At 37.7% G+C, this 14350-nt stretch overlaps 2 protein-coding genes across 3 annotated transcripts in view; both read right to left on the bottom strand.

Annotated features, from left to right (window-relative positions):
* The window catches only part of LOC108579107 (neurocalcin homolog), a 231638-nt gene that overhangs the window by 100699 nt on the left and 116589 nt on the right, over positions 1–14350 (bottom strand). The window lies entirely within an intron of this gene.
* Positions 1–14350, bottom strand: part of LOC108579108 (neuronal calcium sensor 2) — a 208082-nt gene that overhangs the window by 77724 nt on the left and 116008 nt on the right. Inside the window, exon 1 of one of the 2 annotated variants that reach the window (XM_017942553.1) lies at positions 1693–1776. The exons of the other annotated variant lie outside the window; for it this stretch is intronic. The gene's annotated coding sequence lies outside the window, so the exon portion shown is untranslated. Of the gene's footprint in view, positions 1–1692; positions 1777–14350 lie in introns of those variants that run through there. 2 annotated transcript variants of the gene reach the window in all.

The raw sequence follows: 14350 nt of genomic DNA, 5'->3' as shown, positions 1-14350 counted from the left end.
TTAAATCACATTGGCTTCTGAAATAAATTATTTACGATAGAGCGACTATAAAAATTTTTGTTACTTGGCGGTGTTGAGCTTGATTATTAAGGAAATTTATTTTAAATATAAAAATATAAGCATCGATCAAGTGCTTCGGCGCTGAAATTTTAAAAAATTTTTAAAGCGGAGATTAATTCGGCCTGTGAACGGCTTATATGTACACTAGCCTTCAAAAGTTTAATCGCATTCGATAAAATACGGTAAAGGTGAAAGTAACTATAGAGAATGATAAATTTCACTCTATCAAGCTCGATGCAAAACTTTAAATTTGATAAACAGAATTGAAAACTGATCGACTTCAAATGAGATTTAATTGGAACGAATTGAATTTCATCGCACTTTTGGTAGCGTATACGTTGTCAATGTAAACGCCAGAAGTATTATTATAAATATGAAAAATACGTAATAGCGAGGCAATAATTTGAACTCAATCTCTGTCTGCTGTATTGCAATGGCTCTAAGTAAATACGACAGATAACAATCAACAGATAACAAGCTTTAACGAACACCGCGACTCCCTTGAAAGGAATATATTGATCTACATAGAACAGCAGAGGCTTATCGGGCAAATATACAGTTTTAGCTCGCTACTGCTCTCTCACAGATAAAAGAGTATTATTCTGCATGATCACAGAACGACTTGCATAGTAAAAAGGGAAGCACTCGAACGACCTCCTCTTTCTGGTGTTTATAAAATAAAATTGCCGCGTCTTAGAGAGCCGTGCGAAACGACTGAACGTTTGGGAAACAGTATCAAAACTCGCTACGACCTTCGGTAGATTTTGTTTACACCTCGGAAACAGTTTTCTTTTACATTTATTTAAGAATTAATTGTTTGATAGAAATGAAGCTATTTTTCATAAAAATATTAGAACGTGATGGATATCGCGAGATACATGAAATATTGTACGACATAAACATATCTAAACGGGTCCGGTGACATGTCAGTTGCGTAATTATTTCAGCGACGGTAGTGCGAGTTATTCCGAATATTGAACTATACACTTAGCAAAAAAGGAATTTTAAAGCTGTAGATATTACAGTAACGCACAGATTACAGAACAATAATAAGTTTACTTGAATTAGATTTCTGAAGGGAAACCTGTTATAGTTAAGAAATTGAAAAATAAATGAAAGGATACAATTGCGACGAGACGATAGTTAACCTCAAAAAAAGCGTTTAGATAGAAACTGTGGAAATGAATGTTTCAAGAAGCCTGAAACGGTGGAAGATAATAATAGATCATCGCAAATTACGTTAGAAACGTTTCAAATCTTCAAATCGTTATTAAATATGGATCCTATTTAATTTGTAATAAATGATTAAAAGAAACGCCGTATTTTCTGTCGTAACTGTTGTCAGCAATGTGTTTTGCACACGTCCGAGTTACAAATACAAACAATTCTATAAACGACGGCAGACTGGATTTAATAAACTTCTTCAAATTTCCTTCGTCACGATTTATATTGAAATCGTTTCGAAGAAAATTAAAAATATTCTTGCAACGGCCATGTTTCTTAGACGTGTCAACAATCACGTTCGAACGGTGGATAACGAAGATCGGATATTACCAGACCGAATTACTTTCGTTTATCCGATGGTATTACACGCGTGAATGCAATCAGGAGTTGAAACTTGAATGATCTTACCGGCTGATTTATGCAGGAAGTTTTACAATGCGACGAGGCACTCTATGATGTCGTTGCTGCTTTGTAGCAATTCCAGGCTGCTGCTCTCTGTCGTGTCAGTTTGGACGTTGGTAAAACAACACGGTAAAACGTGACCGACGATAGGTGCAATAACGAGAATAATGAACCGGCTCGGTTTTCCGCAGTTTTCAAGAGGCACCCACCTTTTTTCACAACACACGACCGAATTCTAGTCTCAGTGACACTTGATCTCTCCACTCTTCTCGTCTATCCCCTCCGCTATCCTTTACGTGCAAGCATAATTTACCGACGATCCAGCTAACGTGAAACGCCCACGCGTCCTGTGAACGACCAACGGAAACACGATTATATTATTCTCGCAATTTCGAGATTTTTCATAGGGATACGTGGTGGCGGCAACGACCGTGGTCAGGGTAACGAGAAACAGACCACAGGAGTGTTCGCATCGATGACAAGAGAGACGCGGACAATCTTTTACACCCGACGCTTCGACATTCCGACGACGATTGCCAGTCCCGCGCGAAAGAAGGGAAGAGAACGAGAAAAGGTTAGAAGAGAATTGAACATTCGTAGAAATGTTCTTTTTTCTCGAATTGTTTCGCTAACACTGCGCACTAAACAAGCTCGCCGGTATTCCTTTTTCTTCCAATTTTCCTTCGGGGATATCGAATGACTCGCAGCGAACCAAGCACGCGACTCGAGAAGCACACTTCACTAGATTTCCTTTAACTCCCTTTTTCCGCCTCTTCTTCCCTTCTTCTTTTCCACGATGGGTTCTCTGGTTCGTTCACTTTTTGCCGTTTCGAGAACGGTTACAAGTCCCAGCAGCAATTAGCTTCGCGCTCGGACGTCCGCCGGGAAGCGTACCAGTATCGTGCCCTTTAAGCCTCTATACTGTACTATGCTGCGACTTAGACGCGCTCTACCTGTAAGTTCTCTCTTCCTCTATCTGTCTCCCACTTTCTCTCTCTTCTTTTCCCCTTCCCACCAACTCGCCCTTTCTCTCGCCCTCTCTCTGTTTCTCACTGTGCTTCGTCTCTAAAGGAACGTTAATAATAATAACGTCGCCGACGATTGTCCCTAGAACGTCCTGACGCGTCTCGTTTCTCTCTGTCCCTGTGAACGAGCGTGCGTACTCGGTTCTCGAGACGATCACGACGAGGACACACGAGACAACCTCTTTCTTCCTTTCTGCGTCTGTATCGGTTTTTTCCCCCTGGCGGATCGAAACTGTGAGTATTTCCATGCGTACAGAGATCGATGACGTTGAGAACGGAAAAGATCGAACCACAGACCTGCCCCTGATTCTCAAGCAGGAGAGAGAGAGAGAGAGAGAAAGAGGGAGGGGGGAGAAGGAGGAAGAAAGAGCGTGTGTGTGTGTGTGCGTGCAGAGAGAGGGAGAGGGGAGGGGAAGTGCGAGCGATATTTGAACACATACACAAAAAAGAAATCGAGTAACTAAGCGGAAAAAAGTAAATACGTTCGAAAGCTCGACAGAGGGCACGAGGAAAAAGGGGGAAGATGCGAACGAACGGGAACAGACGAAAACAAGGAAAGACAGAGAGAGGGAACGACGAGGACAAGGGCGAGGGGGGAGAGGAAAGAAAAGACGTAGAGAACAAAATACGAAGAGGAGAGAGAGAGATAGAGAAAACGCGACCAGATGCACAAGGGCAATTTAAAAAGGAATCTCTACGGGCCTGTACGCAACTCTATCGGACGCGTGTTTTTCGTACCACGTACGAGTGCGGCGGAGCTACTACACCCCCGTGCCCCGTTCTCCCGTTACCGCTGTTCCCCCCCTCGGCCGTCCCACCCACAGCTTTACGCTGCTTCCACCACTTCTACGACCCACCACTATTCCATCCTCCACCGCATCCACCACCGACGGCGCTGCCGCTACGTTAACCGTTCTCTTCCTTCGCCTTGTTTTCCTTCGTCTTCCTCTCCTTTCACCGCCCGTTTTTTGCTACGTGCGCATCGACGTTTCAACCGTTACGCGTCGTACTCGTGCCACGAACTGCCACACGGAGTATGCACGACTTCTTGGCGGGAAAGTTGCCAGACTCGGGCGAGTGGAGAAATTAATTGTTTACTAATGACACTAAGATTATTGATTATCGAGGACAACGGTATTAAAACGTTCGTAGCTATTGCGCGTTTCTTGTATCTCCTTTTTGCCTTAGAATGGGTATACGATGATCGGAGTGCGGTTTTCGATATTAAACCAGCGACCGATTACTTTCACGTTAAAGCTGATTTTTTTGTTCAAGCATATAAAGGCTATTCCACAACCACATTTCTTTAGATACTGTTTTCTTTTGTAAAAGAATTATAATCGGTGACTTTTGCGAGTGTACGTTTCTAAATGTATAGATAAAGAATGGTTTTATTCTAGGAAATGAATTTTAGAAATTAATAAATACTTTTTGAAAGTAATTTACTTTTATTTCGAATTCTGGAATATGAATGTAAGTACTTACTCTTATAGTTTTCTTAGCATTTTATATCTTAAAAGCTTTCAAATATTTGACAGACTAGCGCAACATTTCGTATATATCCAATATAAGAAGATATTATACAGTATGTAACAAAAGTTGGTAATTTATTGTGGTGGAATAGAGAACAGTAAAAAAAGAGAGTGTGATACTACCCTGACCTTCTTTCTTGTGGGATTACCTGAAAGGGACTGCCTACAAGAACAATCCTCGTACTCTTGTTGATGTAAAGCGATCTTGATGATCTATTCAAGAAACAGAAAACCACCGTTGGAACACTTCGTGTGTCCCGAAACGTGGCCGAAATGATAATAGGTTCTTCTCAGTTTTGTGACAAAAGAGCGTTTTATCTAATATTTTCGATTTTAGAGAATACATTACTGAATTGAATTTTATCATTTTTAATAATATCAATAACAAATATAGGTTCACTTTTATTTTCAAAATAACAATTCCACAAATCTGAAAAAGGTAACAAAAAACGTATTACAATAATGTTAAACATAATACTTGGTAAATTTGTTAAACTCCTTTGTTTCTAATTATTTCAAATATTCTATGCAGTATTAAATCTATTAATTTATGAATTACCTCCAAATCAATTTGCGCCCACGCCTCTTTGACGCCATTTTTTAATTCCTTGACACTGAGATATTGTTTTACAAGTGCAACACTATTACACAAAACGAGCTAAAAAGCCTGTGCTAACAAAGTTCCACAAAGACGAAAGGTTAAAATTTGCACAGAAACACTAAAAAATGGAAGGCAGCAATTTTTTCTGACGGGAAAAAGTTTAATTTGGACGGCCCAAGCGGGTTTCAGTACTACTGGCACGATCTACGTGATCCAAAGGAAGTTAAAACGAGCAGAAATCATGGGGGAGGCTGTGTCATGATTTGGGCTGCGTTCGGATATGATGGGACAATTCCGGTAATGTGGTTTCCGCCGAAGGCGAATGCCAAAATATACAAAGAACTATTGGAATATGTGTTTGACCAATATGGCGACGGAATTGCTGGATTTAACATTCCAACATGATAATGCCTCCTATTCACCGTGCGAAAATTGTTAAAAACTGGCTTCAAACGGTGAATGTCGAGGTCAATAGAGAATCTATGGGAAATTTTAGCAAGAAAAGTGTATGCCAATGGAAAACAATATCTCAATTTCACGGAATTAAAAAATGGCGTCAAAGAGGCGCGGGCATAAACTGATTTGTCGATATTTCATAAATTAATAGATTCAATGCTGCGTAGAATATTTGAAATAATTAAAAACAAAGGAGGGTCGATAAAATATGAAGTTTAACATTATTGTAATACATTTTTTGTTATTTTTTTGAACTTTAATTGAATTTTTATTGTAAAAATATAAGTGAGCCTGTATTTATTTCACATTAGAGTTTCAGTGTTTGTAATAAGAAAGTTGTTATCAATATTATTAACAATTTAAAATTCAATTCAAGGTTGTGCTGAATAAAATCGAAAATATTAGATAAAGCGCTTTTTTATGTCACAAAACTGAGGTGAACCTATTATTATTTCGGTACATACAGGGTAGACAACATAATTTAATCACCTTAATTATTTTCGTTACTACTGGACCAATAAAAATTTGTTTTCTTAGCCTAAAAGCTGATTGCAGTAGATGTTCTGTACACCATTTTCTTCAAAGTTATCTACAATCTTTTTCTGCCTGTGTTTTAGCAGACAAAAAAACAAATACGACAAGCACAGAAACATACTTTTTTTTTTTTGTCATCAGAACAGGAGAAATGGTGGAAAAATGTATTTCAGAGGAAAAATAGAAACTCACCTAAATAGTTACAGAATGTGTGCGACGGATCATTTCTATTCGAAAATCGTTCCGCGTATGACCTGCATTTCCATTCTTTTCTCATTACTGTAAGGATCCATCCATGATTACAACTGCCATTTCGAAAGATCGCTGACTTACGTTTCCGGAAGCCATTGCTAGTGCATACGAAACATTTCAATGTTTATAAACGTTATGCGAAAGGTCAAACGAATTTGATCGCACAACAACGCCACGTTTGTGTATGGCAGAGTGCATGTTTTTTCTAAAATACAGTTTTCCGCTATTTTTCCTGTTCTAATGACAAAAAAAGTATGTTGCGGTGCTTGCCGCATTTGTCTTTTTGTCTGCTAAAACATAGGCGGAAAAAAATTGTAGCGTTCCATTTCAAAAACTAAAGGTGACCTTGTTAAATTTGAAAAAAAAAAAAAAAAATACAGTGATCTACAAAACATATATTGCAATCAGCATGTATGCATCTCTAAACCAAGATGTTTAACAGAAAAAGAATTTTCACTGGTTCAGTAGGGTGGACTTGTGCCTTCAAGAAAATGGTGGACACTTCCAGCATCTGCTGTGAAAGAATCTTTCTCAGGTGCACTATTTTAAATATATTTATTTAATCCTTTATGAGCAATCTGGGTCTTTGAAGACCCAAGTGAAATTTCACTCCCGTATCACTTCGAAACGAATTTTTATTTTTATTGAAAACAGTTCTAAACGTTTAACTCGAACAATTGTATAATGTATTGTAGCAGAGACTCTGACAAGTACTCCAGAATTTTTTCAGATTTTCTGAAAGCTCGAAACAGTAAAAACGTTAGACTCCAACACAAACTGCCCAGTTTGCCTATACAGCGTGAAAATAAAATATGAAAATAAATCAAACGTCTAAAATGTTTGAAATTAAAAAAAAAAATTGTCAGCGTGAGAATCGAACGTTTATGCAATCTCAGTATGGAAACTTTTGTTGCACACTGTATTTATACGAGTAACGCGATCACACACAGATACTATTATACTCCATCGCAATTTCGAGAGATCTGTGAAATGCGTGTTTTCTTCATAACTCCCTGTAATGGATTTTGCAATAGTTTCGCTTTAACAGAGACGAATATCTGTTACAAATCGTTGTGACAATCGCTCAGACCGCAGCATATAACGAATTATCGGTAGCACGGGGTACTATACAGCGACGAAAGCTTACTACATTAAAACTTTCACCGAATACAGATTTTTAACGAGAGTGAGATTTTTAACGAAATGTATGAAAATGTTTCCTTAGAATTTCCGGAAGAAAAAAACACAACTCGCGAATTTACGATTACCTTTAACAAATGTACCTTTGCAAGGTGTAATTTTAGGAAGCACCAAATCCTCGCTGAACAAACATCGATTAAAAGCGGCCAGCTCTGAACTGGCAAACCGCTTATTCGAGCCCGCTCGTGAATCTAAAACGATAAAATAGTAGTAATATCGATTAACGACTCGTTATTGAAAACTGTAGGTAACGTCAATACGGGGTATGTCGAGTAATCGGGTCATGGATACTGAAATTGACTGGGACAGGGTCGCTATTGTTTCTCCCGTTTGTATTCTTCAGAAGAAGAAGAAAAAAAAAAGGGGGAAAAATGTCGTGCATTTTGTATGTGCATGCGTGTGTGATTGTGGTTTCGAAAGCAGCCACGGCAAGTATTGTAATATACGCACACGTCGTTCGTTCTGCAAGTTTAACCATCGGAAAACAAAGACAAAGTCTGTGCTCTCGCTGCGTTAACGTTGGATTTCGTACTCGCATTTTCCATTCCGCTTCGAAACCGGCGGAGATTTTTCCGTAGGTAAGTATCGCCACTTTACTGCTACGCTATTGTTCGACCATCTTCAACCTATCGTTAGTTCTGTATAGAGCTTTGCACACTTGGCAGGACTTCGTGAAATTAATCCTATTCTACTGTACACTTCTCGAGACGAGCCCACCTTTCAAATCGATCATTTCGAATTCTACGGACGACGCGTTCCCGCTTTTAATTTTCTCAATTTGTTTACGCTATTGTGAAAAATTCAATTTCATCGTTATAACACACGTGTGTTGAAATTACTTTTTGAAGGAATTTTTTGCATCTTTAATTTCGTCGATGAATTGTAAATAACTGTAATAATTGTTAATTCAATGTGTACTTTTATTTGTACAACACGGTTTCAGTGTTACTCATACGAATTCTTATGTACGTTGCTCGATCGGAAAAAACTGGGACACCCTATATACTGATACCACGAATTATTACACATTAATGGTAACTTTAAGGCTTTTCGGATTTTCAACAGCAACTTTTCCAATTCGTCAGCAGATGTTTTCGGACTTGGAACGATTTTCTACTGAACATTTGAACATTATAGTTAACGTAAATAACGCGTAAATATTAACGAATAAAATTTCTTATGTTTTGCAAATTCTTGATTTGCTATATGATAACGAACTTTTCGGAATTACCTGCGTTTAATATGAATATAATTAAAATTCCGATTATTAAATATCGATGAATGGGTAACAAGAGTTTGAAAGCAACAACTATCGGACTAATAATAAGCTTACCGAAACAAAATTGGTATACTATCTTTTTTTATTTTTATTTATTTTTATGACGTACTTTCGTGATGAATTTTCAAACTGGCATTGAAATGATTTCTTCCGATGGTTGTATTAAACAAGAAAAATATTACAGATATAGACAGGCGTTTCAATAATAAATTACAGTCACACCGGTTACGAATTTAATATACAGGATGGCGCAAAAATTCCGTAGTTATTTAAAGATGACTTGTGAAACTTTGCGAAAAGTTCTGGAAAATATGGTGAAAAGATCGTAATTGTGCTATAAAGAAGAGTGCGGTCATTTGAGTGACATGATTTTCTGCACTTAACGGAAAAAATTTCAATACATAAAACTTTAGCTTTAGACATGAATTTTTTGTTTTATTTTTTCACCCTCTGACCTATAAAAAAAGGGAAATAAAGGTGTCAGGGACATTTGCGGAACACAGAGGACGAAAATTTTCGTTCGGAACGTGAAATGGAAAGAAATATTTGATAAAATTTTAAGTGTACGTGAGTAATTTGGTGAAAAATTGAAGTCAACTGATGTTCGGTCGCAGTCGTAAAACACGAGGAATCCTCGGTATGGCGGATTATCGTCGTAAAATTCATTAGCCACATTTGGCCGTCAGACCAAGGTTCCGAAACTTGTATTGGCACGTTGCAGCTACAACGACGAACATTCACACACCTTTTTAGAGAAAAACCTCGGTTATTGGTCCTTCTTGCAAGTTTTTTTCGTTATAGGTTTATTTATAATTCGGGTAGTTCTAGCACATTTCCAACGACCAACAGTTTTACTAGTTCCATCTCCACGTCAGCTAATCGACGAATAATAATCATTCTAAAAATGTTGGCATCACCAACCAACATCCTGTTCAGAGAACGCCATGTTTTTTGAGAGCAGTTCCGCTTCATCCGTCAACAGTTATACATCAACCACACACATGTAGTTCCGTTCAAACACAAAGAGTTAAATATCAATCATACACCGTTCTGTGGCGGTGTTTTCTGCGCTCCACCGCCAGAGGGACGGACTACCTTATCCTTTCTCGCTGGTCCTCGCTAAGGCTCCTATTAGTACATATAGGGTGTCTAAATTATTTCTGGTAAAATTTCGTCAGCATGTTCTATGGGTATAAGTAAGGAAAAAAATGTTATACAAGACTTGTTAAAAAGTTGCGATAAAAATACGAAGGGAATGGTAACGAACTTACGGTACCTATGATACAAGACAAGAATAATACTGGCAGAAATTACATTCAACACCTTCACACCTAAACACAGACTGCACAAATGGGCTAGATGTAAATATCGCTGACCTATTCCTATTTTGTATCATAACCTCACATTCGTGACCGTTCCCTTCGCATTTCGTATTATTGTTATAACTTCTTAATACAGCTTCAAACGACCTATGCTCATATAACATTTTTCTCTCATTTATACCCATAGAACACACTGACGAAGTTTGATCGGAAACAATTGGGACACCCTGTATATAGAATTTTCAACACGCGTCTAAACCATCCCTTAGATAGCCTTACCGACGAGTCCACTAGGAGGTTCAGTACGAAACGCATCTTTCTTTCCTTTGCCTTCCTCACCTATCCTCTCTCTATTTACCTTCTCCTTCTATAATCAACCAGCACAGTTCCATCACAAACGTCACCGTATTATACCACATCTGCCAATAGAAATGAAACCTCAGTCCAAGCCCAACATTGATTCGGGATTCATTTTAAGCAAGTTGGAAAGTTGTTAATTCGAAGTCCAGAGTTCCGAGCACCACGCTCATCAAGCAAGTAGTGTAAATCCGTATCATTCAGACGGCGCTGATGAAAGTCACAATCTTCAGCTAGAGATGTAGACGTCGGTAGATCGATCGAAGCACATACAGCCAACCCCTGTGTTTCTTTATTTTCTTTCTGATAATTTTGGAAATACGTCCAAAACGGGGTTAAAATATTTTCTTTTGTTTTGCATAATTAACTTTTCCAATTCTATACATGTGTGTGTGTGTGTACTGAATAAAATGTTAACAACGCAGATTATGCGCGTGTTTGAAAGAAAAACAAAATAAAGAATCAAAAAACTGACTCCGTTATTTGTGACATAATTCAACAGTGCAGTATGCAATACACGAGTAAGTACTATAGTTGCGTTCATAGTAATAATCACCAGAGATTATACGTTGTTCGTAGCCAGCGTTTCGCTCCATAGTGTTTGGCATTCAAAGAATTCAGGAGGGATGTGATGAAAAGTAGTTTGGAATAGTTCAGACAGATAAGACGTGACGTGTAAAACAAGTTATAAAATATGATCGCAGCACGTGTCGGTGTATATTATATTCCGAAATGTGGGCGTGGATTGTTGCTGAACTAAAATCTCGCGAAACAGTGTCAATTTTTGAGGAAGACAAAAATTTCAATTCTACTTTTACAGTTATCGAGAACATTTTCGTCTTTACCGACTGCGGGAAGAAGAATCAAAATCAACCATTTCGTTTTTTGTAATTGAATACGTTGAAGGTAACCGATGACAATTGAAATTTATGAAGAAAGTGTTTTTAACAAATGTTACAGTACTTATGTGTAAATGTAATTTTTTTAAGTAAAGAAGCGGGCTGAATACACAGCTGGGTAAAATATTCTTTCAAATGGTAAATAATAAATAGTGCATATGACGATGAAAATAAAAGTCTATTTCTTGCGACGAGTTTTTAGAATAGTATCTAAATGTAACATTTTATCCGAAGGATACTGAAAATACTGCGACTTTATTTTGAAACATTTCATTTATTTCAATTTATATTCGTAGTAGCGCTAGGCGAAATAAAAAATTAATTTGCCAAATATTGTGGTTTTCTGTGTTTTATGCGAAATACCATTTCCCTTCTCAGCTCATTTTCGCACAAGCTTAACACTTTCTTACAGAAAGTTCGCCGCTCTTTAAAATTTTCGTACAAAAAGCGAAACATATTCCTTTTACAAAATTAAAGGTCGCGCTGATATCTCGTAAACAGATGGGTTATTTAAAACAAAATAGTTTCAGCATCGTGTTTCCTTTGACACCAGTGCAATTTCTTGTAGAACACACACTTTAGAAGCCCTAATAATATACAGTGTTCAAAAAAAAAAAAATATGCACCGAATCTATGATACACGATAATCTTTGAATTTTCTAAATACTATTTGTTTTCGTGTTACACACCACTGTTGTATCGTTTATTTCATAAATTTCATTCAAATTTTGCCCACTGCTTTGATCTTTTACACGCAGCACGTATTTGCATTAAATGTACAAATAAATTTTGTTCCGTATGTCAACCAAAGTGCCTTGGCTTTCATTAAAGCTGCACATGGCGTGAAATTTTCGCGCAAACGAAGCACTATAATAACGTCCTACATTCCCATATGTTATCCATTTATTACCATTTATTACGACATCACAGAATTTCAATTCAGTTGATCAAATTAAAATTATTCCTGTTCGTGTACTTTTCACGTTCAACCAAGCTGAAGTCGAAGATTAAAACGCTAATGTAAATTGAAGCAGCAACTATTAAATCACTTTAATCGTGCTTACTGTTGCAACATTCTCGAAAGTTTTCTTAGATCAGCTTCATTCAATTCGAATAAATTGCAAAACGTTTCGACTCCCACTTTAGCTTTCCGAAAGCTTTACTTCAGCTTCCTGATTTCACTCCGTCATATTTTGACGAAATTGCAAATTTTAATGTCAATTAAAAACATTAATTAACACGATTAAACACGCTGTAAATTATAGAATTTTGTTATACGTGTCACTTTATGTTCCATTAAATTTATTTTGCTTGAAGTTGTTATACTGTCCATTAAATATCCTACTAAAACGCATTGAAGCTGTTTCTACCTTCCAATAATTCTAACCTAAACAAATTTAATTAATTCTATTTTGATATTAAATTCGTTAATTTTTTCCGATATTCGCTTTTCTCGTACAGAGAAAATAACTAGTTTACTTTTTAAAAAAAATTTATTTCGCAGTCAAATTTAAACAGTAGTACAATAAAGGTAAATATTTAAATTTACTAATTATTGCAATTTTGTTTGCTATATGTTAAGAAATACAGATTCAATACGAGTGTACACTCAATTCTGCGACTAGCTGTATGACTCGGTGTTCCTGAAGAGGTTTGTTAGGTTTCATCAGGCAAAGGTTTATGGTACGATCGCACCTACAGGCTGTTTTTCAGATTAGGATTTACTTTACTATTTTATGCTTTAACGTCCATCCTAGCGAAGGCCGGTAGAATCACTTAATTAGAGTTTTTTGCCGCTTGTGCCTTTCGCGCTCAATAGCTTAAGAACATGCCCTAAACCACGGGTTTCCGAAGGGTACAATTGTCTGTAACGGTCCGCTGACCGATGAGTCACCCGGAGGAATTTCCCGAATTATAATAAACATTTGACCACCCCTTGGGATCTTCTCCCACTCCACCAGGGTAAAGCGCGCTAAGGGCGCACTGGAAAGAGTTGGCGAGAAAATTAGGCACGTTGATTGGCGATGAATACTAGAAAATATTCACCAATCAGCGTATTTTTCAAGAACCACCGCTCTCGAGGGTGAAGACGAGCTCTCGAGAAGTGAGAATCGTTACAACCATCAGAGCAACAACATCTAACAGTCAAACTAGTCACTTCGTTTTTACAAACAATAAAAATTACACAAAGTTAGAAAGGCAACACGCATTTGTCCATTTTTTAATCAGTCGGCTCAGTGCGACAGCACACACAGGCTACATTAATACAAATCATACAAAGTTAATATCGTGAAATCCCATTTATTCTACGACACCGGTTTCAAAGTAAACAACACAAGTCGAATATATTTACCGCTACATTCGTTCGATTAACATTATTCATCTACGGCAAATGTATTTTTCTCAAATCCGCGTGTTTAAAGCGTAAAGAAAACATCATTTCGCTACTGAACAATCGCCAGATTTTCGAAGAAAATGCGATCCAGAATATTCATAGCTTGGGCAGCCTGTTACATTTCAAATTTACATCAACCGAAAAAATACAAGATAACGCTCTAATACTTTGATCACCTACTACAAAAATCGAAATAAAGCGGGCTATTCCGCTGTATTAATAACAAATCATTTACCGAATGACCAAGAAACATATAGACGATTCTTTAGGGTAAGTACAATGTAAGTTGATTTCTGAGGAGAGTGATTTAACCAGAAGAAAAATTACTCTTAACGTTCAGGCACGTTAATCTTTTAGAAACAGTGTTTGTTAATGCCCGTGGTTGTGGCGATGAACTTTTCGAGCCTTGTAGTGTTTGCACGATGTTGTGCCGTCTGGATACTGATTCGAAGGACCACCCAAATGAATGGTACTTGTAAAAACTAGGATTTTCGTTGGGCCACGCTGATTGGTTAATGGTTAACGATTGCATTTGCCAATCAGTCGCATGCCAATTGCATTTACCGCCCTTCCAGTGCACCCTTAGCGCGCTGTCACCTTGGAAGGCTGGGAGACGGTCGCGAGGGATGGGCCGAAGGTCCCAAAAATCTGGAATTTCTTCCGGGTGACTAATCGGCAAGCGGACCGTTACATACAGATGTGCCGTTCGGAAATTCGTGGTTTATGCTATGTTCGTAGGCTATTGAGCGCGAGGGACACAAATTACTAAAAATCTAGCAGAGCAATTCTAGCGACCCTCGGAGGAGGTAATT

The sequence above is a fragment of the Habropoda laboriosa genome, unplaced genomic scaffold (assembly GCF_001263275.1).
Source record: "Habropoda laboriosa isolate 0110345459 unplaced genomic scaffold, ASM126327v1 scaffold42, whole genome shotgun sequence".
Lineage (NCBI taxonomy): Eukaryota > Metazoa > Arthropoda > Insecta > Hymenoptera > Apidae > Habropoda > Habropoda laboriosa.
The sequence above is the reverse complement of the archived record's forward strand: the minus strand, read 5'-3'. Positions and strand labels throughout refer to the sequence as shown.